A 26,942-nucleotide genomic window follows, 5' to 3' on the forward strand; every position below is an offset into this window, starting at 1 on the left:
TGACACTTCATTTTAGTCTTCATGTGGACAAGGAATAGGACATTTTTCCTCACCTGCTTGCTGGACTTCAAAGAGAATTCCTTAGAAAATTAGGAGGTAGTCACTCCTGCTTGCTCTAATAAAGCAGGGTAAGCAAATTTGTTCTAGACATCAGCAAAGACTCCTTATAAGCACAGTTAGCACTCAGGCTCACAAGGAAAGCTGTCTTAGCAAAACATATCAGAGGAAGAATAACTGGATGGGATAGCTGAGTGGGAACTCCTGAGAATGCCAAAATCCTTACAGATTAGCTGGCAAGGAACTATTGTTCTGTCCCCCACAGAACATCCCTCTGTCATTCCAGGGAAGAATTGCTGAGCAAAAAAATAGAGTGAACAGAAAGAGTATTCAGTCCAAACTTCAGAGAATCAAGGCATGAGTACAGAGAGTTTCAGATGAACCTGCTTTTAATGTAACACACAAAGCTCTAGAATATCAGGAAAATGCAGACCTCTTGTTCATATAAAACATTGGCTTTTATTCATGCTCCCTTAAGATGCTTTTTCTAAAACTCCTCCCACTTGCATATTACTTATCACTAATAAAACAGCCTGAGGAAAGAAATTTGCATTCTCTGGTCACCAGAGGCCTGTGAATAGAGCAATTCAGCATGCTGCTCTATAGAAATGGTTGTCTTTTCATGGTCAAGAGTAAAAACATGGAAGAAAAATGCATAAAAATACTTGTCTCCTCATCCTGACATCCGTTCATGTCTCAGGGGGGTTCCAAAGCCTTTAGAGATGATGAGCTCTCCAAAGCAAACCATGTCAGATTGTATTTACCTTCATGCTAGTATACAACATCTTGATTTAATTTCAAAAGCAGCCATCAACAATTGAGGCCATCTCCTTAAACAGAGAAAACAAAAGTTAAAATTATCACAATAAAGCCAATTTGTAGCCACCAACTGTCAAGTAGTTTGATCAGAATTTATCAGTGCATCATGAAATGATCCCTTTCTTAATTCTACTTTGAATGACGACTGAAAACAACATGAAGTACTGATAACTTGCTGGCCAAAAATTTCCATTGTATTTTCCTCCTCATTAGAAAAACTTACCATTAAAAAAAGAGAAAGACTAACATGGAAATAGCAAATTTTAAGCCATGACTGGGGACTTGACATAAAAAACAGCTCCAAAAGTAAGGACAGTAAAATACCTTTAGGTGTGCAATAACCCACAGCATTTGAACACATATATAGATATACATATGTATACATATACATACATACATATATATGTCACTTTGGGTTCAGTATCTGATAAATTTCCATTAGTATCTCACTGACAACAGAAGCACAGCTGAATATTAAATAAAGCCACGTGGTTGTTCTGCTAAACCCTTTTGTGGAAAGGAAGGAAGGTCTGAAAACTTAGGGGAAAAAAAAGCATGTGTGAGGGCCCATCACAAACACTTCTGTGGCCACTACAGGGAGAGAATCGGGGGGATGTGCTCACTCCAGAGCACATGGTCACCACGTGATGGAATCGTGTGTCCTGGACCTGTGAAAGGTCTACCTCTGTTACACCTTGCTTCAGTTTCTATGGGTCAATAAGTCATAAAAAGAAATGGAAGCAGCAACTTCCTCTGTCTTCTCATCCCAAAACAAACTGAGATTTAATAAATGCGTAACATAATTTTCTGAATCTTACATGTAAGAGGCATCTAGACCTGCTGGAGCAGAGCTCTGGTGTATTCTGCTGTGAGAAGCTCTCCTTTGATGCTATCTTAGGATTCAGTTAGTGAGGATATGAAGGAAGTCCATGTCCTTAATAAATATAGTGACTTTATTATTCTAAATTCAGGACCCCCTGTGAAGTTTCAGATCCAGGATTTCTGTATCTACACATCATTCCTCAGGAAGCCATGCTCCTGGTAGCACTAAAGGTTTCCAGACCGAAACAATCAGGCTATCTGTAAGTATGTGATACCAAATTTAATCTAGATAAATTTAGGAGTACCATGGACACATATACTGAATTCTGTCCCTATTAAATTACCTTTTCAGAACTTAAAGCATTTGATCAGTGCAACCTGACATGTGCCCAGATGAGTTATAAGCAGAGCAACACAGCCCAATCAGTAAGTTTAGGTACAACTTCTTAATTGTGTCAGATAGACACTCATGTTTTTTACCCCCACACACAGACCAAACAAGTTAAAACAGTCCTGTGCTAGACAGGGAAAAATCTCAGAAGTGGGATGCTGAGAATAAAACCAAAGGTCAGTGAGAGGAAGTGCTCACTGCAGGAGGCTCACTTTGAAGCCACCCATGTGTACACTGCTCAGACATGGAGCAGCCTCCTTGCTTGGTGTCTGTACAGGATCCAACCTGACAAACGTGAAACCTGGGTCAAAAGATGCTACAATCACAGAAGCCAGCAAACCACAGGACTTCTGCACAGTATTTTGAGCTCAAAGAACCTTAACAAAGAGGCAAGAGTTCCCTAGATTATCTCTGGTCTGCAAAACATTTTGGGGGGAAGGTGGTTTAAAGATCTAACATATAACATAAACTGCTGAAGCCCGCTTAGGGAGATTTCCTCCTTCCATATCACAACCTGATTACAGTCACATACAAATATGAATTTGTAATCACCATTATCTTGCTCTTTTCCACGTTAACAGCAGCAAGGCATAAATAAGGATGAACTTGCCTCCATGACAATAATGTCAAGCATTTTACTAAATCCATGACATAAAGAAATTTCCCCCACTGTTAGATGCCCTTTCTCACATGCATGCCACATCTCACCAACAAATAGTTATATTCACATGTTTTTAAAAGATCCAGGGCTTCCACATTAATAAACACACACCTATGCCCACAAGCTTAGGAAAGCATTAGTTTTCAGCACGATGCTGCAAAAAACAAAATTTATTTCCCCTAAAATGCATAAAATTGCACTGATTGTCAGAGCACTACACAGTCGACTTACAAAACTCTAAGATAAATTTTGGCTGATCACAAACTGGGTTTGAATGATTTCCAAAGACCTTTGTTAATTCCTGTCCCCAGAGAGGATGGAGATTACACAGGAATCCCACCCGCCACAAGAAAAAATCGGCATTTTACCATTCTTACTGTGATACTGTTGATCCAGACCTCACCAAGAGCTACCAGAAAAGCTCGCCACAGCATCTGCTGTAATTTTAAACTCATCACACACTCAGATAAAACTCTACACCAGATATTTTGGTTATTTTTGTCTGTATTTTCCTAGCATATTTTACAGATTGGCCTCCTTGTCTGTCTAGGCTTTTAGAAAAGCAGTGATTTGTTTGACCAGACCTTAACTCCCCAGATTCCACAATTCAGCTTTCCTAGGAGTTATAATTATTGGGGGCAAGGACTGAAATGAAGTTGTCAAGTGACAGTAATGGGCTCTCTTTCTCCCTTCCCCAAGACTGATGCTATTCATTTGGAGCAGGTCTGTACACAAGCCCTTCTAATCTGATCTGCAGAAACCCTGGTGAGACCTAGCTGTACCTCAACTGGAAAACAGTTCTAAAATTAATAATAAGATGACCTTTCAGTTTAATGCCTTGGCTATCACAGCTATCTATTTGGTGCACTTTGCCCAAGTCTCACACAGACTCTGGCAGCAGGAGAGGGACAAAGACAAGACTTACAGCAAATTCTTCACTGCCACACAAACACAGCTACTTTAAATGCAGAGTTATGGACCAAGCAGACAATTTTATTTCACAATATAGGCTATTTCTGTAAGGCTTGATCTCAATCTTTGCTTATTCAGGTAAAGGCTTAAGACAATTGTGTGTGAGCAAATGCTTCTTCTTTTGCTCTAGGTATACAGATTAAAATGGGCTGAGGCTTGTCCAGTGACTGCAACACTGAAGTGACAGGGGAGTACTGAATGCCATTGTTTCCTACTGAGTAGGAAGAAAAACATGAATATCATATCTTAATTTCTTAAATTTCAATTAATTATAATTCAATTTGGCAAGGCCTAACATAGGGAAATATCTTCACTTTCCCATCTTGTACATTTTTAAATGAATTTGAGACTATATGATTGATGGAAGCTTTCAAGCTTTTAAGTAGTGGATACTATATATAAGCTTTCCTTAGATAAATGATTTCCCCAATGTGAAAACGTTAGTTTTAATGCAATGAAATAGCCTTAATTGGTTGTGATGGGAAGTAAACCCTGAGATAAACATTGCATAAATAATTCATATCCTTCCATCTGGGGAACTTCTTCCTGAACTGCAGTGTCTCCAATCTGAAATGCAACAGACATTATTTTAGCAGCAACCAAAAAATGCAGACTTCTTCCCATTCACTGCATCTGGAGCGTAGAGCATCTGCTATTCCGGAGCTGAGTGCATATTTTAAGACATGGTTTCAGAAAGATTTTTGATTCTGGACTAGAACATTTTCTCCCAGCACATGATCTTCCACAGAACTGGTGTCCGCTGTAACCGGATCTAACTTTAACTGGGTCTGTGGAAATTCACAGTTCCCATGATGAAGCAACTGGAATATGTAAAAAATAGTGGAATATGCCTCCACTATTTTCATTTACACCATACTGTGGCCAAGGCAGCATCTAAAAGATATTTGGAGATACAGCTGTAGCATATTTCATACTGGTTTATGCAATATGACCCTAATGTTCCTTTTCTGCACTTATTTATTCTGCTTTTTGATTTTAAGAGTAGATCACCTGCTCAAGAACAACTTTTCCCCTAAGGACTTCCTACCGACACTTACTGCTGGCAAATGAACTCAAGGTGGGTCCCCTTGTTACAGCTGACCAAAAATTCTCTGCAGAATTGATGGCAATTACTGCACCCTGCACAAAAATAAGGGGGAGAATATGGAATCCCTGGAACAACAAAACCTGCATTTACCCTATTTGATGTGATTCTATAAAATTCACCATGGACAATGTAAGCAACCGTAGCTTTCATGTGCTGGTCCTTTGGGTGTTGGGCAAATGAAACCTAATAGCACATCACAATTTTTTTTTTCTGATCACGTCTCTTGTTCAGAACAGCTACTGACTTTCCCTGAGTACATGAAGGAAACTCAGAAAAGTAAAGGTTTTTTCTCCAATGGTATTATTCAGAAAATATCACAAGCTTTGATGAAAATAATGTCGACTAAAACATGAATACGTAAAGCAAAAGCCTCTGAAGTGAAAATGTGCTATCTGTACCTAGCTTTTAAAAGGTTTCAATCAACAATAATGTTGATTCAAAATGTTGTTCAAAATGTTTCAATCAACAATAATATTCTTAAAAAGGGCAACTGCTAGCAACATACTTATTTTTCTGCCTATTACACAAAATAAATATAGAATCATAATGAAAGAATATATTATGCTTGCTTATGTTCATTGTCACGATTTTTATAGGATCAAATCAAACAGACAATGGAAATGAGTTTTGCAGTTTCACTATGCCTTCTGGTTATCAAGTGATAAGTTCCTAGCTGTTGACCATTTTTATTCCCTTTCAATGCAGACTCCAAAATAAACAGTTCCAACACACAGAATGAAACTTTTAGGAGTAATTTCCTTCTCTCTCTGCAAAAGCTTACAGAGGTTCTCACAGAACAGGGCTGGATATTATTTTTCAGAGAATTCAGTCAGAGCATTTCCTTTTTTCCCAGCAAAGCACAGGACACCCTGGGACTGGATTCAAATGACAGAGCTTACTAAGGCTTCCTCTACTCACTCTGAAGTCTGCTATGTTTAAAAGGTTTCTCCTGGCTTGGGTAGCTCTTCAATATGGAGAAGTGCTACTGGATGAGTCACAAATCATTTAACAGGATTCTGCTCTGCTTCCAGAGAGGCACAAGCAATACACACAGCTTTTTATACCTATCAAAGAGCATCAGAAAGGTGCTGAGATTTTCCACCCATCGAACAACTAAGAAAGGAAACAAGGATTTGACATGCCAGGAATTTTGTTGTTCCCTCTTGCTAGAGAAAAGCACCTAAAACATCTGAACCTTTAATATGTCACTCCAGTAATTAGCAGCTTGAATTAACTGGGTTTCTCTGTTATTTTCATGCAACATGGGAAAGGGGGAAAGACAGGGGAAAAATGTGATTTTCAAACCACAACAGCAAGTCAGGGTGACTCAGAACAGGTACCAATTAGGAACAGCGAGTAAATGTCTTGAAACCACCTCGATTCCACTTGGTGACTTCTGCATTAGAACAGCTTGCTCACAGAGGATGTGCACAAAACCTCCTTTAAGTTTCTTCATTCTCAAAATCTAGATCTTTAATGCTCAGAGCAACTCAACAGTTTCAAAAGATAAGAAAAAAGAGAAGGGGGGAAGAAATAGGAAGCCTGATGCTCAGAGTAGTTTTGCAGAAAATCCCCAAACTACAGAAGAACAATTGCTTAGAACTCACATTTAATATCGAGGGCTATTCAGGAAATACAAAATGGTTCTTTTAAATGTTTAAACATATAAACAGCGACTGAGAAAGCATTTCTTATTAAGCATTTTTATGGTTACAGCTACTTTGCTGCTGAAAAAGCAACTACTTATAAAAATAAAGCTAATATTTATGGGCACTATAGCTCAGGAAGGGACCTCTTTTATAAGACATTTACTGCAGCAGCCATCGCAGCTGAATCATGTTATTGCACAAAAATGAGGGTTTTTTAAAACTCAGGCTAGCATTTAACAACTTTAAGTAAATGATAGCATATGAAATTAACTTTCAACAGTACTAAAAAACAGAATAGCAAGGACCAAATCTGACTTATTGATCATTCTCCCACTATGTAAGTGCCTGCAATGGGGCCAAGAGGTGGGGAACACTGTGACCACCACAAAAGGAGAATTTACAGAGCTGTGCAGGTAAATAACAAAGTACTGTGCACAGGCCACCTCTCCTTGAGTGGCTGCAACCCCTGGAAGTTCAAAACTCCCCTTTGCATTACTCTCCCTCAGCATCAAGAGCTGGATACAACACATCTTTTACAACCACTGCAGGAAAAAACACCCCACTGTCCCTGTTCTCTAGGAGTGATGTCCTGATGTTTTTTTCCTCTCCTTGGTAACTGCAGGCAGACTCATTTGTGAAAATTCTGTTCTGCAGCACCCATTACCAAAAGACCTAATTACAGCAGTAGAGAGCTACCCTTGCAGACCTGGATGGCATGACCTTTAAAGTACAAGCTCAAGGTCATACTTTCATTCACCCAAGTCCCCAAGATTATTATTTTACAACGTATGCAATAATCAAAGCCATGCTTTAGGGTTTGGCAGACAAGCTGTTCTGTCTATCAGAATAACTCACAGATGGTATGTATGTGACACAACATATTCATCATGTTATATTCTTAGTATATGCAATTTTCCTCCTTCCTAAATTTTCCAGCATTCAGCAAGGGCTCTAAGAAGCTGCCAGTGCCTTGGAAGAGGTACCCTTCCAGCCTTGTTGTCTTTAAATTAACTGAATAAAGAAAGAATCTAAAGGTTGAAGAAACTCATTCTCCCGCGTAATTGTAAAACATATTGCATTTGATTTTTTTTTTACCTTAGGTACTATTTTTTAACTTCTATTTTGTAGCTCATGTTTATTTTCTGCACTTCACATATTGTACTTTCCTTTTACTTGATGTGTGCCGTATTGTTTCAGATTTTGCTCTTACTTCTGCTTATTTATGATCCCTTTTTGACCAGAACCTCAGTAAGATTTGCTTTAGGGGCATTTTTTTGTCTTTTTTTCCAGGTAGTTGCATGCATAAGTGAACCATTAAAATTGAATCAGTTCGGTGAATCAAAGTGAACGACAACAAACTAAAATGAGCAGAAACATACCTGAAGCAATAATCAGATTACTTATTTTACTTATTTGTAATGCTGCTTTATTCTTCTCCTTGAATTCTTTTGATGAAATAAAAAAAAAACAAAAAAAACAAAACCCAAAAATACTTTAAAAAAACCTCAACAACTGGATGAGTTTCCTATCCTGAATGCCACATAGTTTTTATGTAGGAAAATGTACAGAGGGAGAATGCACCCACACAAGGTCAAGTTTCGGATGCTGGCCCAGCAGCCTATTTTAAAGCTCATCATTTGGAGGATTGAACCACCAGGCACAGGCAAGAGTTCATGAAAATAAACTTCCTGCTCCCAGTTTCTCTTGGTTCTGTTACGTCTGTGTGTCATTTACTCCCACTTTGCTTGTGTTTTTAGAGCCTCAAGAACAAAAGTCACCTCTACCACTGATCTTTGCTTTGCACAGTGTGCTGGCTTGGGTTAGTCCTTGTGAAATGAGGACAAGAGAGAAAAATAACTGAAAATTGGGTTCTCTGCTCCAGAAAGAACAAACCAACACAGCCAGGAAACAGCCCACCACGTTTTTTGTTACAGAACGATAATTGTCATAGCCATGATCAGAATTTTATAGTGGTTTTTGGTGTTTTAGCTTTTATGCTGAAAGTCAAAACATTGATAAAGCAGTTGGAGTAGTAGGCATGTAACTCCACAAGTGTCAGCAGCAAGGCTTCATATATGTCATTGTGCAGTAATAAAAGACTTCATACATAATGCTAGCACTGGATGCTACTATTTTTGTTTTTTATATGAGGAACTAAGGACAGGAATGCAAGCAAATGGAGGAGAAAAATGAAGGCAATTCCAATTAATCATTTTCCCTAGTGACATTTTAATGCATTATTACAATTATTCTAGAATGTCCTCAAAGGATCACCACACCAGCTTTTTCAGACTTCATTTTTCACCAAGTAAAAATTTAACAAGCAATCTTTTTGAAAAGTTTGGATCTCTGAAGGGGCAATACCTGTTCATATCTCTTACTTTGCGGAAACAAAGCTGCTACACACACTGCCATATCAGGTGTGCTATGTTACAAAGGCTTCTTTTCATTTCCTTGCACCTTCACTGATTTGAGCTTTTCCCTGCTTTGGTTTCTTTCTTGTTCCCTCCCCAATGACCTTCTTTGATTCTGCATTTTCAGAAACTGAAAATATGGCAAGAAAAAACACAACAGCCAGGCTGTGGGGGGGCATGAAGGAGAAGTGCTGGGCTTGTGGGTTTTTTCAGGTTATGAAGTTACTTTAATATTTTTTCAATTTTACAGAATATGAGTAAAATAACCTCTTCTGTCTCAGCATAATTAGTTCCCCAGTCCTGGCATGCCTAAGAGCCTCGTGTTGTTTGGGGTGCTGTTTGCCAGGGAACACTTAATATTCTCATCTATCACATGAATCAATAAAACGCAACCCTGTTTTTCACAAGGTGGCAGTGTATTAGGAAGAGTCATATGGGCTGAGTTAATTTAAAAGTAATAGACTGAAATTGTCCACATTACTTTTATTGAACTGACAGAGCAGGTCCACTGCTGCTAAGAAATTAATCCCATTTCATGGAATCATAGAGCAATGCCATAAAAGTTACTGGTTTATCTTAAAAAAATAGTAAAAAAAAATATTAAGCTCTGGTTTTTACTTCCAGAATATGGGGATTTTAAAAAGGCATTACTCAGGAAATGAATAGGAGAATTAGACCTCTGCCAGACTGATCATATAGCCATTGGGTTAGGTTTATGCTCATCAGAGAATAAGCATCTCTCTGCTGATTGCCAAAAGGTCAAAGCCTGAAAATAAACTTCGGGCACCTCTGACATATATGAAAGCGAGGAGTGGAGTAACACCATTAATTCCCTTCATCCTGAGTGGAAGGACAGGGTCCCTTCAGAGGGCAAATGTTCCCAAGGGTTTGGTGACCCTTGGGACAGTGCAAACCATTACAGAACAAAGGGGAAAACCACAGTGAAGAGTCCAAAGCAGGGATTAAGGTCTGGTCCATCAACCCAAACTGGTCCTAAGAGGACAAAATCCCAGCAATGAATCCCCCCCAGATCGAGAGCAAACAGGATGCTCAGTGGTGGATTGTGCTGGGGGCTTTTGCCTGCAACAATAACTCAGTCCTCCATCCCAGCTGTGTTTGGGTTTGTTAATACCTTGTCCTTTAAAATGTTATTTTATCCTGGACACATTTGTACAGCACAGGAGACAGGGCAGGCACAGTGCCAGAGAGGAGCATGGTGAGCATGGCAGGACAGCAGCATTAGCAGGATCTGTGTCATCAAAGCCGATTTCACCTTCCATAATACCTGTTTCATCATTACTAGACCCATTACAGGAGGTTACCAGGCAGGAAACCTTCACTGCAGGAGACAGTGATGCACTTTTCATGGCATCCCCACACCACGACTGGAAATTCTGACCTTTGTTTTCCTAAAAGTTCCATCCTTAAATTGATAAATTTCCTTAGACGTGAAATTAAAATCTTCAGCACCAAAAATATATTTGCATCCAAGGATACATGTCATTTCTCATATTCTGCTATTTAAATCATTTGACTTTGAGTGAGATATGGGAGAAATTTAAGTTTCAGTACATTTTAGTTTCCATCATGTCAAATTTACAACCCTGGAGTAAATCATGCTGCCAAGACAAATGTCTTCTCTTAAATCAGATTTGTTGCTTCCTTCCATACTTCAGAACATTAATAAAATTGGAGTTCTAGTTCATAATAATAGTTTCATCATCACTATGCCAGGAAAACCACAAAAAGTTCACACGAACCTTAATTTACCCTGCCCACGCTCACTTCTCTAGGTTGAGTAATTCTAGGCCCTGTTTTTTATTAGCTATGTGAACGTGTGTGCATCTGACTCAGATTGTTAGCAGTGTACCAGCACACACACAGGCAGTGCAGGTATACCAAAATTTGCTTTAAATGCCTACTCTAAATGCTGTTCTTATCTTCAGACTTCCTGAAGATTGGAGTCATTAAAATCAACAAAACAGCTCTCTGGGAGAGGGGCAAAAGCGCCTGAAAGCAAGCAAAAATGGCAAGGATGTTTACAGCTCTCTGAAATTACTTGACATTTCTCCCATAGGTAAAAGAAATTTCTAACAATTGTTTTTCTCTGTCATCTTTCCAACATCTCTTACATCTGTGCTCTCAAGAGAGCCATGACCCTCTTTCACTTCTGGATCTGATGCCCAATTACAGGAGCTGCTGCTGAAGGGCACTGCAGATCCAGTCCTTCCAGCAGATGCAAAGGAGATGATTGCTTTATGTTCCCCCATTGCAGCACCACCCTTGACCCCAGTCAGAGGCCAAGGTGCATTGCTTTAGTCTTTATGCAAATTTAAAAAGCAGATTCCCACCAAGGCACACAGCACTGAGCCAAAGTGGCACAAGGGTATGAAGTGCACTCCTGTAACAGCAGGTCACAGAGCAGAGACCTCAGCATCCTAAAAAGGGGCATCTCCTTCTTGAAGCTGCTTTTTTTTACCTACTGCTTGACTAATCATCATTCCTATACCTAGACACGAACATAGATGGGTGAGTGACACAAACTTGGATTCCTGGCACAGACATAGGACTATGAGTGCATCTTTCTAAGCACCCCCCATGGAAACCCCTCTGACACGCGTGGCTCTGGCATCACACAGGGCTTGTCAGGGGCCATCCCTAATGGGAGGCACATGTCAGAGGAATGTTGCTGGGAACTCTGGGATTCAAAACGCTTACTGCAGCATTATTATGGTAATCTTTCAGCCTGCTTTTACTCCCCAACCTCTCCCCATTTTAACAAAACAATCCTAAGCCTTTATTAACTACGGGGTTTAATGAAAACCATACATTTCATGATGAGTGTTTGGTCATGCATGGGAGATTTGTTTGGAATGGGGATCACTTCTCTCTAGGAATATGACAGGAGATTAAATCATTAAAAATGTATAGGCTGTAATTAGTTTATCATTGCCAGAATTGCAGGAATATTTTCCAATATAAAACTGATGCAACAGATCATTTTGAAAGATCAATGTTGCTGAGATATCAAAAAACAAAGTAATTAGGAGACAGCAGGCATGCTGTTCTCCTCTGTACTTCTTTTTTACTTCTTTTTTTCTGTATACACAGACACATGCATGTATATATAGACATAGATAAAAACGATGCAACTTGCTCCTATAAATCCAACCAGTGCTGGGACAGACTCTGTGAGCCACAGAAATACTATTAGTGATCGTCTTAACTGACAAGGTGATGTAAGATTATTCTGAAGCCATCTTCTAAGCCTTGAGGATTTATACTAACTGCATAATTCTGGGGAAAGCAGAGAAAGTGACACAAACAGGATCTTGGTATTAGTTAATTATGGCACTGCAATATTTTCACTGTAGGCATTTTAGAAATAAACTGCAGTACAGTGATGCTGTTTGTATTGCAATAGTTAAGGTGGTTTCAGACCATAAATTATAAACCTCATTTTTCAGAGTTTATGACAGGGCTATAAAAAAGGAACCAGCCCTAGCCAGTTTTCTTTTATGACATAAAAAATTAGCTATTTGAAAGCTATACATTTATGCATGAGTTCAATGGCTTCAAATAGGTTTTCCCCTCCCACACTCCTCTTTCCAGCATGGACAAAGCCATGGTCACATCTGATGGCCACTCTCCTCTTCCTCCATACTGTGCCCCAGTCTGTTAGATGTATTGCCACTTAAATTCAGATTATTTTGTTTTCCAGGAGAAATTAACAATCTTATGTGAGTCAGCATCCCTGGACAACTCTTTGTATGTATTTAGTAAGGAAATATTAAAGCTGTCATTTTCAATATGAGGTTCACAGACCCCTGGGGGACTAATTTAAAGGGGTCTGGAAAAGATAATTAAGAAAAGTCAGTCTACTGTCAGTAGGCTTAAACTCATTGAAAAAGGGCTGACACTTCATCAGGAAAATGACTATGAGACTGACAAATAAAAAATAAAAGAAAATAATAATAAAAAAATCAAACCTTCACTGAAATACCAGGGTTTTTTCCCAAGAAGAATATGAATTTAAAGCAGCACAGAGGGTTGATGTCAGCTTCCAGTGCAGAGCTTTACTGCAAAGCAGATGTCAGCCCTAGGGGCTCAGAGCTCCCTTGCAGCACTTAAAGCAGCAAACGCCAGTCCCGCCTGCGGATGGAGCAGGGAATTGCCACCATATCCAGGCTCTGCAGTGAGGCCATCACCTCCCCAAGCTGCCATGGATCCTCCACCTCCTGCCTGTGTGCACGGACAAGTGGAGGCAAACATGTCAGCTCAACGCCCTTTTGAACTGAAAGGGACTTTCTGGATCTTGGTTTCTTTGGAATCGTGTATCAGAGGAAGAAGATGGCCACCGTTTTTAATAGAAAAACCAGACTGACTTTGCTTCAACTGGCCAGTCCTTTGTCCCTTCTGCCTGCTTTTCTCTTTCTACAACCTCTTTCTACAAGACTGCAGAGTACTTGCACAGACACAATACCAATGGGGCCAGGAGCAGAGATCAAGCTCTTCCTGGACCAACAATTACCTTGAGGCTTGCGGACTTTACTTTTGGGAGCTGAGGAAGCCGCCATGTATTACCTGAAACTATCCAGAGCCACGTGCCAGGTCCCCTTCCAAATGGGACACAGGAACTGAAGTCACTTAATACACATTTTATTATAATCCCTGCTGCTCATTATTATTGCCAAAGAGCTTTCTGCAAGGAAGTCTTTCAGCATACAGTTTTGTCTTACATATGCTTTTCAGGTACCAGGGAAAATATAATCATTTTACATGACCATTCATTCACATGGCACTGACTCTTTCTAGCTGTGCAAACAGCCCTATTTTATGAATTATATATATATGTATGTATATATAAATAAGAGAATGCAGAAGAAGATCACTTATCAGATATTAGTCACAACTTCTTGAAAGGGGTACGATATTTCTGTTGAAGCACACTTTAAGTACTTTAAATTGAGATACTGAAACCTCTTCAACATCATTAACCTGGATTGAAAATAATCAATAAATAATCATTTGCATGTAAGTAGGAAAGACAAATGTCTGATACATTAATTGTGAAACCCCTTCTGTACTAATGGTTGCCATAACCTAGGGGATCGATTCCATTACGGATATTTACACAGTGACCTATTAGGAATACATGGAAGTATCATTTTTTACATTGATTATCCATCCTTAAAACAGATAGTAATGTATACTTAAATGCTTGGATTGCAAAAATAATTTTTAACCTTTGTTACATACTCTGTTGAAGAGGAATCCTTTGAGCATCACCGTATGAAGAACACAAATTCAATTTATGTCTTAAGAAGAGAGGACAACTATGAATGCATGTAAGAAAAAAAAATTCTGATTTGTAATAGTTACCTAGACCACAATTATATTTTTTTTTATCTGAACCAAAGCAACTATACAGACATTGCTGGGGAATCAAAATAAATCCATATTGAACTTTCACAAATTCTATTGCCTTTTGAAAATGCTCGAAGCAAAATTCCCCTTCTGAATAGCTCCAGTACAAACCAACATAAACTCTAATCCATATGACTGATGCTGGAGGCAGAACATTTCAATTTGACAAACCTGTCCTGTGCCAAGTTTCCACAGTAAATAGCAGAACTAATGGGGAGGGCAACTGCAAATGCAGCCATGAGCTCACAAACAGCCTAAAGGTTACACCTGAGGAAGATCCCCTCTAGCCAGGGCTGTCTGCATCCCAGGACATGGCACCTGCCCGCCCTGCTGGCATGGAGCAGGGCCACCATGCCACCAAGGCAAGGAATAACCTCCTCTTTGTGCTCCAAAGGAGAAAAGGTCCATGGGTTACCAGGCTAGCTGGGAATGAGCAGCTGGAAATGGGAGCCAGGCCATTACCAAGGCTCTGAGCGAGTCAAAGGCTGCTGCAAAGCTGATGCCCTCTGTCTAGGGAAGGCAATGGAGGTGAAATGCCACAGCCACATTGAGAGGACAGACACCTGTGGCTGATGATGGTCGCTACTATCTGGAGAAAATGGAGATAGCTTAACCTGGGACAGCAGCTTCTTTGTGAAAGTGAAGTCTGGTCATCTTCAGGTTGGTTTTACAGCCAAAGAGGAGAAACGGCTTCTTTTATTTGGCTGTATGAGGGGTTCTTCCCAGAAAAGAAAGGAAAAATAAACTACAACCTCCTAGAACATTTAAAACAAGCTGTCACTAAGTTAACCAAGCCCCAAAGAAGGCACGTAGTACCTGCTCTTAGCAAATTCACTTACTGATTATCAAATCAATTTAGTGATTCAGTGAAGTGCCTGTCATCCCTCAAAGCTGTCGCCACACCTGTCAACAAAACCAGGCACCGACTCCTCTCTTAAGGACATAACATGTGTCAAATTGAAGGTCCTATTCAAATCACAGCTTCCTGCCAGTTCTGATCTCCTCTTCCATCTTTCACACCATAATCTTCTTAAAATGAACAAAACCCACTGGTTATGAAAATGCTGAATTTTCCACCTGAATTTTCCAGTGAAGCTGATGATGGCACAGCAGGGTCAGCAACAGCCCTGCAATGAAGCTCCTGTGTCCTAAACCAGGACACAGCCTGTCAATAATAAGAGGCAGAGGTATAGATAATTCCTCTCAGGCATTCAGAGGACAGCCACTGATCTTCACAGTCTTTATCATAAAAATGATTTTTTCTTAATGTTGTTAGATAAAGAGGTTTTCAACATGAGCTTTTCCCTTGCTAGAGATGACACATATATGTGGTGCAGTCAGGGAAGAGATACTGTCCTGTTGAATGTCTCCTGTCCTTCACAGCACATGTGATCAAAAATAAAATTTCCAGTCCATTGACATTCATTCAACACACATGAAGCTGGGGAAATCTGGTGAGTACATTCAGAGGAGCAGACCTAAATCTCTTGCCACACTTATCTACATGTTACTTACTTGCATGGGCATTATTTCAACCATGCACACATTATTTCTGGGTCCTAGGATGTGCATCACAATCCCACAAAGAGTTCTCAATGAGAAGAGATATGGACTAGCAGGAAACATTAAAAGTAAAAAAGAAGTATCATGTTTAACCCACCAATAATTTGGAATTATTAGAGCCTGGGCTTAATCTCAATCTACAGAAGCAAAATTTCAGCTGTGCCCAGAGCTCCTGCTCCTCCCCTCTCCATGTGGTCAGCAGAGCCAGTATCAGGGAAGCTCTAAATTCAAAATAACTCTTACAGAAAACTCCCTGCCATTTTGACCACTGCAAACTCTTGAACCTGTTCAGTATGAGGCCTCATTTTAATCTTCTCAGCATCCTTTCTTTTTAAAGCATAAGCAGATTAAGCTCACTAGGAATCTTTCTTCAGCAATCACCACAGATGCATTAAAATACAGCAAATGAAGAAGGTCCAATAAGGCTGTAATGAATGCATTACCTCAAATCCCAGATTGCTATAACTTTACAGAGTAAAGAAATGAATGTAAAAACAGTACTGTTTCAAGGATAAAGTATCGATGTATTGAAGGTATGAGTGCCATTATCAGATGGCTATCTCTGGGTGTCACGTGAATCCATTCACTGCTAGAAAGACACACCAGGTTGTCAAGGCCTGACAATTAGCCTTACTAATTATTTCTCTCCTACTTCCCTTTTTCAGTTCCAGTTTCTGACTGTTGCCAAATTGCTCCTTGCAGTGTTACCAGAATGCTTTCCAGTGTTACCTCACTTAAGTATGATGGGAAAACATCTGAACTAACTTTGCTAATAATGCAGCGATATTATATCAGCAATCATGTGTGGCAAGTGTTAAGCAAACCAAAACAGTTTGCTAGGAAGCTTTCTTTGAAAGACAAGCTTGCTCTTTTTTTCTACAGAAAGCATTAATTTCCTCTGACATGGTCTCACGTTCAAGCTCCTCGGATTTGAAAGCTGCATCTGAGCTTTCATAAATTTCATATTTCTTTTCTTTAAAACGGACCAACACAACAGCCATTTGAGCTGTAAGAATACAGAAAGTGATGCTTTCAGTTTCTTGAAAGACTAACTGGTAACACTGTAATCCCATACCCTGGAAATACAGCAATTCCTTTCCAGGGGACACACAGATCAATGCACACATTCACAATGCTACAAAAGGAACAGAGCAGGAACATATTACCAGAAGCAACATAAGGAATATGCATCTTCATACTTGACCAACTTGGGTCTTGGTCTTGCTACTGCTACACTGATAAATCACCATATGGTTCAGTGGGAGGGCTCCCAGGCTTTCAGAAATGGTATTCCAGCAACACCAACGTGCAGCATCACTAAATCACTGAATCCAGCATCACTCATGCTTTAACATCAGTGACTGCTACGTATGAAGGTCTCTACTTCAGCTATTTGCATTTTTCCTAGCTAAACAGGGATCCAGGGGAATATTAGATGAGGTTGAAGAAAAGAACATAACTATGGATTTGAGCATGGGTGACTCCATTTATGTTCAGGAAATACCAGGTTTTACTTGTACTCTCTTGATATTTCATCTTTTGAACGTAGCTCATTAAGTGAGTGCTCAAATTCCTGCCTCCCAAACAGAATGAGGGCTCTCAAGAAAAGAATTTAAAATATTTTTCAAAATTGTCCTGTTATTGCCTACCTTCTATTTTGAACTGGATGTAATGACAATTCTTTTTCTCAAGAGATATTACCATCCTGTCTGGAATATGCCACCTCAGGAGGAAATGCATCACTCAACTCCCAGCAAGCCACCCTCTCCCTCAAGAGCACCAACCTGCCCTAGGAGGACACAGACCACAGAGAAAAGATTATAGAATTCCCCGTTCAACCAAAGTTGATGAGAAATGAAGCAAAAGAGGATTTTCTTTTCTTTTAAAATGAATTTTGACTACTCATCTGAGGGTAGTTTTGCATTTTAAAAAGCTAAACCTTCTACTCTTTGAATACCCCATGAACACTGCGTGCAGGCATTGAGTATTAAATTTATCTTATTTGTAGGCACTACTGCCCTGAAGGAAAGGAAGGGCTTTATGTAGGTATAAAAATCAACTAAAATCACCCTATAGTGATCTGGTTAAGCACTATTGCAGTTCTGAACTTCAAAACACAGAATGTAGTAAAAACTTATATAAGGCCAGACATTACATAGTTAAAGAAATTTCATCCATTTATGGCTTGATCAAATCCCTAATATCTCTCTCTCCCTTTCATAAAAAATGTGTGATAGATGTTGTACTAATGCATGTTTTTATTTCTCAAATTACATTCACTACTTGGGGTGAGCAAGTTTGCTTCTCCACCCGGCATTTGGTCCCTGAGAGTCTGTAAAAATGTCAAATCTGCTCCCAGTCACAGAGGAGACTGATTCATCCCTAATTTATTAGGGAAACACTCTCAATCTTCTTTTCTTGGACAATTAACAGTCCCCTCTGGAGAAACGAATGCTCTTTTGGTAGACCAGGTGCTATTTTCTGTGCTTGAAGAAACCATTAACAAACAGTTAGCCCACTGTAGGGAGAAAAGCTCCTTCCCACCTGGTAATGGTATTTCTAACCCTGGTGGGAAGCCTACATCTTACACATGTGTAGACCAGAGCTTTTTTTATTTAAAAAAAATCAACCTACTGAATGGTCAATGGCCAACAGTAGCCAAGTGTCTTTGTGGGATATGCTAACACAGGCAGTGAACACTGGAGGCAGCTGCAGGCATTGCCTGGAAATACCAGCCCACTTTGCCTCCCCTCTGAAACCAGAGGATTAAGGAAAGCCACCTCTGCAGACAGCTAGCCCAGGTGGGACAGTGATAGAAAAGGGCATTATTGGCCTTTTGTGGAATGTGCTGAAAAGCCCAACTATTTTGGGAAAAAAGATTTTTTCCTATTATTCTTTTCCATGCAGAGAAACAGGATGCAAGAGGACACATATTCAGGGATACAACTATTTTCATCAAATTCTTTTTTCTTTCTGGAAAGATGAGAGTCTCAAAGCATGAACAACACATACATTTCTTTCTTGTTTCCAGCTACTTGATTTTTATTTCATTTCCACCAGACAGTAAACTTTAGCTGTGTTTTATATCCTTTTTCAACTTTAGTTAACCTTCCCATCCTGCCTGGAAATACAGTGCCTTTGAACTGGGAAAACAACAAGGATTATGCCCATATTGCTGCATCCCAGAACAGGAATTCCTCTGGGGCAGGTGATGCATAAAACTAGCAAAGAGATATTCTTTATCCCAAAGAGCTTTTAGATTCAATATAAGAAACTGAAAAGGGATTCAGGTGGAAGGGCAAGAAGGTAAATATGATACTACTGATCAGCAGAGTCCACAATGAATATATGTCACAGCTTGTTCCCCCTTAGAATTAAAAAGCCTTTTGGTGACCTGCATTGGAAAATCAAGTCTAACAAAAAGCTTTTTTTTCTGGATACACAAATAACCAGACAAGAAGATGCATCTTCCTTTCTGGTTTACACTAGCTTCTGGTAGTCATCCCTTACAATGCCATTTTTGACAAATGATAAAATGACAAAAAAACTATCTGAATAAATGTACTGAATTTTCTCACAGCAAAAAACATATCTGACGTAATTTATTCTCTTGGCACAAAATTATAGCTACTGTTTAGAATTCCTCAGGAAAAAACCCCAAACAAAACCCAAAAGAAGTAAAATGCAATCAGTAAAGCACAAGTACAATAGATAATTTAAATCATTTCCTGCTTGCTGCCTTAAATCTTGATTAACATTAGTGAAATCTATTCTGATTGTTTGAGTGCCAGTGAAATGGCTTCCACGGGAAATACTTTCTGACAGCTACCAGCCAGCCCATTAACCACATTAAGGTTTTGTTTTGATCTTTTTGTGTGCCAAGGAAACATTATCGCTTCTTAACATATTTGTGCAACGTTTCTTTTATCCCTCACACCCTAAATATTATCCCTCTTTGTTATTTCTAGAGAGCCTGGAACCTGGGATAATCATGAAGGGTCCCACATCTCCAGGAGAAGACGTCCCAAAGCCTGCTGGACCTTTCCACTATTAAGAGGCTGTGCTGAGCACTCATCAAATCTCACATGTTTCTAACCAACATGCCAGGATCCGCATGTGCAGCCAGCCCGGTGCAGCCTGGAGCGTGCACCTGTCCTGGTGCTCAGAGACACCTGTCAGGTGCCCAGACATACTTGAGGGACCTGCAGCTCCCCTCCCTGAAAGCTTCACACGCTTCATGGCTGTGCACTGGAACCTGAAAAAATTGTCTTCTGGCATTTAAGTTCACAAACTTCAAAAGCTATGAGCAATTCTTGAAAACTTGACTCCGTGTTTTAGACTGAAGTGGCCATTTCTACTGAGAGTAATCAAACAGTCCCTTTAATAGCTGCAGGAGCAAGTTTCTTTTGCAGCATTGCTGAAGGCCCCTTTTCTATCCACACTAAGTGCTTCTGTCCAAGATGTGTTTGATGCTGAGATTCAGCTGACTCCTCACCTTACCCCAACTCTAACCCAGGTTAGAAAGCCTCAGTGCATAGCCTCCCTACCTGCACTCACCTCTCCATCACTGCTGGGGAAAAGAAGCTGACATGAATGTATAAGAGAACAGTTTATGCTAAACATCCTTTCAAGGTCACCAAAGCCCTGGGTTGTTCATTAGTCAGGGCCAAATGAAGCCACCTGATCCTAACGAATCACTTTTCCTTGCAGGAGATTGCTAGACACTCTCCCATGGCAGCTACCTAACACACTGAAGCAGCAGAAATAGCAATCACCTGCTGTCCTCTTCCTTCTCCTCCCATAATCAAGTAACTTTTCCACAACAACAGGATTTAGTAAGGTCCCCTACAAATTTTTCCCCCATTTTTTTTTGTCACACTGAGTGTGCAGAACAAATGACTGTAAATCCAGTGGACTAACTACACAAGAAGCTCAGCAGGCAGAGCTCACCTTTGCAGCTGGGGAGGGACAATCCCATTTCTCCAACTTGGACAATCCTACATTTCAAGTAATAATCCTATTGAATCTGCTACCTTTCATTAAAGTAACTCTTACAACTCTGTAAAATTCTCCAACCTTTGTATTGATTTTTTCTCCTATTCAAAATAATTCTCCTTTACTGCAAGAGCTGGCTGTCAGCCTCTTATCTCTTATTTTCACCCCATCTGATCCTCCTTCTTCTTGTCAGTCTTTCCAGATTCCAATTAATCATGTAGAAAATCAGGGACTTATGTTAAGAAGAATGTACAACTCTTAGCTCATCATTAACATACTGTAATTGCAGTGTAGTGCCACTGCCTCTGACCTTTTCAACAAGTCAGTCGAAATCCTTTGGGGAAAGCAGGACATTCCCAGCCACAATGAAGAGGGTTATCTCTGATTCATGCTACTGGATAATTATTTCAAAATAAAACTCTGGATGCATTGTAACATTTGTAAATCAGTCTAGAAATTACTGGGGCCTAGCAGACAGCAGGAAGATGCAGCCATAAAACCAAACTGCTGCTCCATTCCTAAATTTTGTCTGAGTCTCTACATGAACAGTCCCAGGATACACTAACCCCTCCACTAAACATACTTAATTTCAGACCATCATCTCCTGTTTCTTCTTAATTATCATGGGACATTCACAGAAAAGTTCAGCCAGATGGAGACTAAATATTTCACTGCTACAAGATGGAGCATTCTGCACTAAAATGGAACCTTGATTACAATAAAGTCATTAATTAAAGTCTCAACTGACTCTCCTGTCAGTATATGGGAGACACTAAAGACAACTGAGAGGAGGCAGTGTACCAGCTACACTAAGGAAAATAAAACAGTAAACCAGACAGTGATAAGATGATGTTTAATTTGCACTACTCACAGTGAAACAAGACGGAAACTCAGCCATGTGTTCAATATATCCATCCATTTTATGTTTTTAAAATGATGACACACTGCTTTCCTGACAATGAGAAACTTCAACAAGATTTACAAGCAGTGAAGAGCAAAAAGGAGTAAAGCCTAGAGACTCCAGGAATAAAATCTTACTTTACTGGAGATAACACAGAGATGTAGATTTGGCTTTTTAGATAAGAAAGAGATGCAGATGCAGCTTTTTAGCACATTGTACGTTTAGAGTATTTTATAGCTATCTGGACCCTTGAAGACTGTGGGGAAAGGGGAGAGAGAAGACTGCAAGAAAACAACAGAAAAAACCCATACCAAGTGTCATTTTGAAGAAAAAGAAATTAAATGTGAAAATCCCCAAGCCATTTCCTTGTCTGAATAATTAAGTCAGAGGTGCTGTAAGAAGTACAGATGGAATAAGCAGAGCATGCTAAATTCCCTGGACACTCTACAGCACAGACAGTATGAGTATGGAGCCAAATCCTCACTCAGAGTTTCACCAGCACATCTCCCATCAAAGTCACTGGGAGCTCTAAGTATCCCTTTATAAGTGTGGATTTGGTCCTTGGAGAGAATATTGCACTGAAATTACTTCAGACATTCATAGTCTCTCACTGTGATATATTCCCAGTGCTCCTCTTTAGGTCCCTCTACCATTTTTGGACTTCTACTTTGCTACATCCTGCCAGATGGAGGTATGGAATTTTGAAGAGCAACAAGTAAACAAAATATAAGGAAATAAACCCAACACTGGCTCCCTGTTTCACAATTAATCTTTACTTGTGCTTGAAATCAGCACCAGAGATCTTTGCAAAATTACAATTACCAGATATGCTGGATGCCAGAAATAATAAACCCAGCTGCAATACAGAGTGTTAGTTCTCTCCCGTATACCAAGAGAACATGCTGTGGTATGTTCATCATTTGATGTCATAAAGTGTGTGCAAATCTAAACAGACTCACAACTGCACCAAGAGTAAAATTACAGAACAGAAATGGTCACATTTCTAACATGAAGTAAATATTCCCTGCCATTCACAGGTGGACAGTAGGTTGGATGCATACTGCAGGTGATTCCAGGTGTGATAGAAAGTTTTAATATCCAGAATAAAAAACAAAACAAAAACCAAAAATCTAGTAAACTGAGTAACTAGTGTCAGTTTATTCCCTGTAGTAAAGGTTCTTGTGCACTGAATACTACGCATTTCTTCTACATTTATGACACCAATTGTCATCTGCCTATGATAATACAAACCATCAGAATTTAAGTAATACAATGAGAGGCAAAACAGTGCACAGTGATAAACTTTGTCAAGGTTATCTGAGCATTCAAATTAGAGCATCTAATTGTAGAGCTAGACCACACACATGTCAGTATGTAGATTCAAAGAGAAAATGAAGAAAATCAAAGAAATAGCAAGAACAAAGACACAATTAGAACCTGGAAAGTCTTCTAAGAAACACAGGTAAAGAGCAGCAAGAATTGTTAATGCAAACGATTGTTTTGTAATAACAATTTTAATAAAGTGAATACATAAACATAATGTAAAAGCTTGTTAATTGACATAAGAGGGTGTCAGCTCTTAATTTTCTGCTGGGATGGTTTATGAGGGTGAGTTGTTGTTGTTTTTTAATGGAAAAGAACTTAAGATTTCCAAAAACATGCATGTTGGTACTTGTGGGTATGAAATTACACTGTTTTTTCAGAAGCAATTTAGCCTGAACAGTGCAAGTTTCTTCACGTAAAAGGATGAGGTCTCTATGGCATATTGCAGTATGGTCCTTGGAATAAGATTCTCATTTACTAAATAAATTATTGTATAGTACAGTATAATGGCGTTCACATTATAACTGACAATTAGCACCATTAAAGAGAACGCTCATAAACAGCCAAAGCTCACATCAAATTAACACAGCCATGATTAAAATCACTCTTCTGATTTCTGCTCTTCACAGAAATAAGCAGCATTTTGCATAAAAATTACTACGAGGCAGCTAAGAAAAAAAATTTTAAATAACCCCACGGTTATGCTGGGATGGTGGCACCTCACTCCAGCAGCACCCAGAGCACTGCCACGTCAGCTCCTCATTTGCTATGAAATATTAAGCATTGGGTTTCCCTTGGAGCAGCCAGCCAGCACAGCCCTGCCTGCTGCTGGGAACCAGTTTGGTAGCACGGGAGATTAAAGTGCTGCAATTACTCCTCTTGGCTCTAATGAGGGGAGCCCAGGTTCTCTCCTGGCCTGAGGGAAGCTCATCTTCTTTATTTTAATTTTGTCACTTTTCCACTTGAGAGGTTTCTAGCATTTGCATGTCCACTTATATTGCTGTGGCTTCAGAAAGAAAAAAAATAACCGGAGGAATTATAGCGGAGAAGAACAATAAAAAAATACAAAGGAGTCAGCAGTTCATTAAAATTTAGAAAATGCAACATTAAAAACTTTTCTTAGTTCTAAAAAAATAAGAGAGTCTTTTTCTAAACTGGCACAGATCCCATGTCCTCATTAGGATTCACACTCCACTCACACAGCAATACACTAATGGTATCACTTTAATCTTCAGCATCACAGCACTGCTTCCTGGCCTCACCCAGATATTGCTTGTAAAGTGACAAGAAAGAGGGGAAAAAGAAGTTCCTAGTGAATGCTGACAAGGCCTGGTATCAATCTGGATGTAGTGGAATTTTGAAGCACATGGACATCTCTGTTCATGAATGCTGCTTCAGAGACAGCCAAACTCATAATGGCTTCATAAAATCAAGTATCACTAAGGAAAATCTAATCAATAAATAAGCAATCAAGACCACATAATGAAAGAATACCATTACATGTGCCATAGTTTAAAAAGAAGTCACAATATGCTACATTAAAGTACTGCAAGATAATACGCCTTTGATCCAACATGCCTTTAAAGCAGGAAACAAAGGATGTTCTCATATATCTTACAGACTAATTTAAAATATAAATCATAAAAAAATATGATCCAGATGGGCTTCAATGAAGGAAACCAATTACTGTAGACAGCCTTACCATCTCACACATTAGTTGTAATAATAAAAAACAAACAACATGGTCAAACAATAATGCTTTGTATCATATCTGACATTTCTAATTAGTTTCTGTATCCTCTTCAAGAATAAAAGACTACCAACAAACACTTTGTTTCCCAAAGGGAGAAAACTTCTAAACTTAATGTGCAGACCTCATTCTATGGATGAAGCAGATCTATCTGTGCTCCCTTGAGAGGTGCTTTGGAACTAATGGGTTTTGCATAGTCCACATCTGGTTGCAAAATAAAGACATAGAAAACATTTCCTTTCAGCTGCATTGCCACTGTAACTGCTGCAGACCTGGAATGCCAATACCTACCCACTCCTGTAAGCTTTTCTGTGTCCATGGGGTCAGAATAGTCAGAATGATTTAGGTTTTGCTTTCTGTAGGATAGAATTTTGGTTTACCCTTTCTACTGCCTTCCTAGAAATGCTACTTCTCAAATGAAGTAGAGTGTTTTTGGCATAGACCTCCCAGCATCAGGCAGTTGGGGTTGCATCAGACAGTTGCAAGCTCCACTACAATTAGCATTACAAATTAAAAGCCCCACAGAGAATACATGTACAGTTACTGTTTGAGAAGTCTAATCCCAACTGTTTAGACTGGATTTGCATCTATCAGCAATAAAGACTCAATTTTACCACCTTAAACCTATTGGACCCTCCAAAATCCACCCACAGAAGTCCACAGCACCACATGACTGAAAGTCAGAATTCTTGTGCAGGAGGTAGATAGCATCACAATAGGGAAAGGCTTGATTTGGAAACTGTTCTTCCTTTACCAAAAAAAAAAAAAAAAAAAAAAAAAAAAAAAAAAAAAAAAAAAAGTAGTAAGGAAATTTTACTGTGGGGATTCTGCTAATGTCATCAAACCAAGGAAGGCCAGAGGCCCATGTCATTGCAACAAACACAAATCACTTGGAAATTATTAGGATTAACACTAAACCTATCTGATCCAGCAATTTATTTTGCTCAGCATTCATAAACAAGCAACATAAATTCCTAAAGGCAGTCAAGAGTGTCTTCCCTCAGTTTTCAAGTTGATATTCTAAACAGCTGAAATGAAGAATATTTAAACCACAGGAAAATTATTTCTTAGGAACTTGCAGTAAAGAGCTTCCATTCATCAAGCCACCATCAAATAGCCTTGAAATCATAAGAAAGGGTTTCTGAAGTAGAAATACTATTTTTGACACAAACAAGAAGGCCCAGGCTTTTTCACCCCCTCCACTTCCCCCAAATTTCAGAGAAGGAGTTGACTGGCTCTGTAGATTTCCTGAGTGCATCTTCCTGAGGTTTACAAATATCAGTATTGCCAGCTGAGACAGACAGGGCAGCATGACAATGTTTGAGCCTTTGCTCCATCTGCTCAGAGGTGGCCCCTTGTGAGAAATCACAGCTACATCAAGGAGATGATAATGGAAAAGCTCATTAAAAAGAAGACGAAAATAAAAGCTTTGCCTCTCAGAAAATCCAACACACAGGTACACATCTGGGAGACAAAAAACAGCTTCTAATTTTTGTTTGAGGGGGCAATTTGAAGAGGCAGGTGAAAATTGGAGGTTTTGATAATGCACCAGAATCTATTACAACCTTCCTTTGAGTGTGGGAAGCCTCTTCCAGTCTTCTGATAAATGTGACTTGGCTAAAGCCACATGTGAGGAATTATGGTGAGCTGGGGGGTGAAACAAGTCCCAAAACCACCACTTCTGCTCACCCATAAACTTTCTGGGAAAGCAAGCACAGCACCCTGCAACCTGCTCAGGAATCACATGCCACACTTGGGAACTGCATATCTGCTTACCCACAGGCAGAGGCAATCCTAGATAACCTCTTGTTTAATCTCACCATGCAAAACCTTAACTATCGAGTGAAAACTATCAACAAACTCTGTTGACACAGGGAACACTGCAGTGAGGAGAGAGACCTGGGTCTATTGGTCACAAGCCAAGATCCAACAGCACCCAGCTCCCTGAGAGAGCGTGCAGTCAGGGCCCTCGGAAGGCACATCCCTGCAGTCAGCTGCACACAGCTCTGTGCTCTGTCCTGGCCCATCTGAAGCCATGTCCCTCTGTACACAGCTCTGTGTTCTGTGCTCTGTCCTGGCCCATCTGAGGC

General features: G+C 39.6%; 1 protein-coding gene across 1 annotated transcript in view; it reads right to left on the reverse strand.

Moving 5' to 3' along the window:
- Nucleotides 1–26,942, reverse strand: part of PTPRG (protein tyrosine phosphatase receptor type G) — a 387,945-nt gene that overhangs the window by 145,910 nt on the left and 215,093 nt on the right. The gene's annotated exons all lie outside the window — the stretch shown is intronic.

Source organism: Cinclus cinclus, chromosome 12 (assembly GCF_963662255.1).
Source record: "Cinclus cinclus chromosome 12, bCinCin1.1, whole genome shotgun sequence".
Taxonomy (NCBI): domain Eukaryota; kingdom Metazoa; phylum Chordata; class Aves; order Passeriformes; family Cinclidae; genus Cinclus; species Cinclus cinclus.